Source organism: Mastomys coucha, unplaced genomic scaffold (genome assembly GCF_008632895.1).
Source record: "Mastomys coucha isolate ucsf_1 unplaced genomic scaffold, UCSF_Mcou_1 pScaffold14, whole genome shotgun sequence".
Classification (NCBI taxonomy): Eukaryota; Metazoa; Chordata; class Mammalia; order Rodentia; family Muridae; genus Mastomys; species Mastomys coucha.
Genome location: NW_022196896.1, coordinates 3,378,216 through 3,382,732, shown reverse-complemented (window position 1 = coordinate 3,382,732; position 4,517 = coordinate 3,378,216). Strand labels below are relative to the sequence as shown.

At 42.1% G+C, this 4,517-nt stretch overlaps 1 pseudogene; it reads right to left on the bottom strand.

The window, feature by feature from the left end:
• The window catches only part of LOC116088933, an 11,841-nt pseudogene extending 8,925 nt beyond the window's left edge, over positions 1-2,916 (bottom strand).
• Between the last annotated feature and the right edge of the window lie 1,601 nt (positions 2,917-4,517).

Sequence of the window (4,517 nt, the reverse complement as noted above, 5' to 3'; positions counted from 1 at the left end):
ACACACACACACACACACACACACACACACACCCAATGGAACATAATAGAGTACTCAAATATAAATCAACACAGTTAAGAACTCCTGTTTTTTTAAAGGTGAGTTCTAGTTACCTTCAGCTGTCAACTTGACACAGCTTAAAGTAATCTGAGGGAGTCTCAACTGATTAAAGTCTAAATTAAATAACTCTCTTCTCTCAAAGGTTTCTGCATTTTATCAGAGTGTTTTATCACAATAACAGAAACACAAATAATAATAGAAATCGGTACCAGGAAAAGGAGATTTGTTGCTGTGATGTGCCTATGTTATATGGAGGGAGGGGTATTATGGGAGCATTTGAAACTCAGGGCTGGGAAAGCTACTGACTGGTCAGATCTTAATGAGCCATTGCTGTGAGTGTTTAGAACATAATGATGATAGAAAAGTAGACTATGGAGGCATGAAATTTCAGAGGGAAGCAAAGATTATGTCAAGGTCTTTCATGTGATATTTTGGATTAAAAATCTATGGTTGTTGGTCAGGGCTGGAGTCAGTTTTGATTAATAAAAATATCAACATTATTTAGCTATAACCTTCTAGGAAGTATTTCCTCTGAGTGAGCACATAGAAGCTACAGTTGAGGCTGTGGTGATTTGAATGAGAATGGTTCCCATAGGCTCCTATATTTGAATGTTTGATTTCTACTTGACGAAGCGTTTAGGAAGGATTAGGAGGTCTGGCCTTCTTGAAGGAGGTGTGTCACTGGAGGTGAGCTTTGATGTTTCAAAAGCCCATGACAGCATTTTAATAGACAAAGTCTATCTCTGTCTCTTCCAGAGGATTAGGATAGAGATCTCTGTTACTGCTCTAGTTCCATGGCTGTCTGCTTCCTGATATAATGATCATAGACTAACCCTCTAAGGCAAGTCCCCAGCTAAATGCTTTTTGTAAATAAGAGTTGAGTTGGTCATCATGTCTCTTTACAGTGACAGAACTGTAACCAAGACATCTATTAAAACATCTATGCTGCCCAATATCTTCCATGTGTAAACATTCATTTTGACTACCAGGTGCTACACTCTTAGAGAAAACCGACTCTTCCTCTCCCAACAGCTAATAATTGCCAATAGCTTCATGGATAGGGGTGGGATTTCCAGATCAATTCCCCTCTCCATGGAGGAATATGGCCTGGCTGGGGTAGACAATGGGGGCCTAGCATTTGAAGTTTTAGAGGTAAGTGACAACTCTTTCAGAACCATTCATATGATATACTTTTAATGTCTGGGTTGGCAGTTAGCTGGGGCTGAAGGCTCCGCTGTGATTAACAGGAACTGAGCACCACTGAAGTAAAACTTTAGCTTCACTAGATCAATGGATGCTCGCTAGCTGGGACTGGACAAACAGCTGAGACTGATAAAACAGAATTATTGATGTCACATCTTCTAGAAAGTATTTCTTCTGAATCAGCACAAAGAAACTGTGGTCCAGGGAGGCCAAGGCTGCATCTCAAACTGGAAGCCAAACTCGGCCTTATGAAAGAGTCACCAACCTGGTACTGATTTTGAAGGCATGAAGGGGTCTTAAGATGTTGAGACTTGACATCACAGTCCCTGAAGAGAGGTCAGCAGAGGTTATTGGTGAAGAATCAGCCTTAGTTGCAGTGGCGAGCAATATCAGGATATTGGAGATTCTAGAAACTTGGGATGACCACAAAGACAGCACCAAGTGTAAAGTAGAGCCATTCTAAGCCTATGAGACAAGTTGTATGTTTTGTGGTTGGCAGAGCTGGAAAAGTGGAAAGGCACAAGCTATTTGGATCCCACAAGATTATGAGTAATTACAGGATGCCGATCACTGTTGGGCCTTGTTTTTGCTTAAGTGTGATTTTATGCCTTGGTCCTTCCCTTTCAGAATAAGAAATCATTTGTCTTTATTTGAAAGGAGACACAGTTAAGATACTTTGATTTTTTAAAAAGATTTTAGAGTTTTAAAGTGTTGATATTTTTAAAGACATCAAGTCTAGTAGTTGGCTATATATATATCTGCATCTGCCTCACTCAGCTGCTAGTAGAGCCTCTCAGAGGAGAGCCATGCTAGGCTCCTATCTGTAAGCACATCATAGCATCAGTCATAGTGTCAAGCTTTGGTGCCCACCTATGAGATGGATCCCAAGTTGAGACAGTCACTAGAGTGTTTGCATTTCAAAATGACATCAAGAAGAACCAGCCACAGGTATGGGAAGGAGGGCAACTTGCACGGGTCACCTGATTTTCTGAATGTTTCCAAGCCAGATAAATGTACTCAAATACAACACCTGAACAACAGTACAGACACTGTGTGTTATATGCATGCCTAAAATCCAAATTTACCCTCCAAGTTATTATAGATTCTCAATGAGTACATGATTCTAAATTCTAGAGAAAGAGAAGATTGAGAATACGCTAGAGACTACATTTAGGTGTAATGAATGGAGGTGGAAACCCATATCATTTGAGATAGTATTCACATCGCAACTGTTGCTAAGGAAACCACTTCCTATTCATGCACTGCACATAGTTCCTTTTTTTATTGTTACAAAGTGCACAATTCGACAATTAAATCATGAGAATGGGAGCCTGGTAATATACTTGGAAGATAGTCAAAGCTCTAAAATAACAAGGAAGTCATTAATGGGGTTGTCTTCAGGACTAGAGACCAAGGTGCACTTACCACAGAAAATCCTACTTTCTCTCTTTAGTAGTCACTGCACAGCCCAAGCTACAGAGTCAATCTCTTTCACAAACACCATAGAATACCAAAGAGGTTTCTCTCTGTGTCTCTCCATCAAGCAGGGTGGTAGAAGTCATCCCTCAAAGAAGCATGAAGAATGGGAACAGGCAGAACATTCCCACAACCTGAGAATACCATTAAGATCAGAAAAACTTACCAAGGCAGCATGGCTACTCAATAGCAAACCTTTCTGATACCCAACATGGGAAAGATAATTCAGGGAGTGCTGCCCGGCAGCTGAAATCCAAAGACGCAGAAGCCAGAAGTGAGACAAATCCTGGAGCTCTCTAAAGCTGAACCTGCCCTATATCACAGAATTCTACAGAAAGTTTTCTTTTTATTCATACCGTAGACCTGAGAAGTCTTGACCTTTTGCTTAATCCACTGATATTTATGCAGCACTCACTAAGTCTGAGGGGACACTGGAGACTTCCCTAAAACAAACTTGATGGCAGTACTTGTTCTACTCTCCAGACACCAGAGGGCTGGTAGGACCACGTCTCCAAAGCTTTTCTTTTCTTTTTGTAAATGTATTAATTTATTTATTTACATCCCAAGCACTGCCCTCCACCCAGTTGCCCCCTCACTGAAACTCTCCCCCTAGATGCACCTCATCTTACAAACATTTGATACACCAGAGTGGGGGAAATACCAGGAAGGGCCCAAAGTTTTTTTGGTTTTGTTTTGGGTTGTTGTTGTTTATTTGGGTTTTTATTGGGATATTTTCTTTATTTACACTTCAAATGTTATCCCCTTTCCGTTTCCCTCCCTCCCAGGATATTGGAGATTATCACATCCTCCCTCCCCCTGCTTCTATGAGGGTGTTTCTCCACCCACCCACCAACTCCCACCTCCCCACCCTCGATTCCCCTACATTGGGGCATCTATTGAGCCTTCATAGGACCAAGGACCTCTCTTGCCACTGGTGCTTGACAAGGCCATCCTCTGCTACATATGCAGCTGGAGCCATGTGTACTTTTTTGTTGGTGGCTTAGTTTTTCTTAAGGTTCTAGAAACTAATGCACTTTCTTTTCCCCTACTCTTTTCAGTTCCTTCTCCTGTTGCTTTTATTTGCTGAGCTATCATCCGACAGACAGCCCTAAGCCAAGGACAACAGCTGAGAATCAATAAAAGAAGGATATTGACTTTGATGTGATAACACGACTGATGAGTTAACTATGGAAAAGATTTTTTTAAGATTTATTTATTTTATGTGTATGGGTACACTGTAGCTGTACAGATGGCCGTGGGCCATCATGTGGCTGCTGGGAATTGAACTCAGGACCTCTGCTGGCCCCTCTCGCACCAGCGTAATTCACTGTAGCTGTCTTCAGACACACCAGAAGAGGGCATCAGACCTCATTATGGGAGGTTGTGAGCCACCATATGGTTGCTGGAATCTGAACTCAGGACCTTCAGAAGAGCAGTCAGTGCTCTTACCTGCTGAGCCATCTCGCCAGCCCAGAAAAGATGACTCTTATGCCAATTTTGTTTCTTACTGTTGAAAGTCAGTTATACCTAGTTATGGGCTCACGAGTGTAAATGTAGCACTTGAGAAACAGAACTAAGAGGCTTGCTGAGAGTTCCAGGTGAACTCAGCTACAGAATAAGACAACTTCTTCTGAAAAAGAGAAATCAGCCGGGCAGTGGTGGCACCTGCCTTTAATCCCAGCACTTGGGAGGCAGAGGCAGGTGGACTTATGGGTTTGAGGCCAGCCTGGTCTACAGAGTGAGTTCCAGGACAGCCAGGGCTACACAGAGAAACCCTG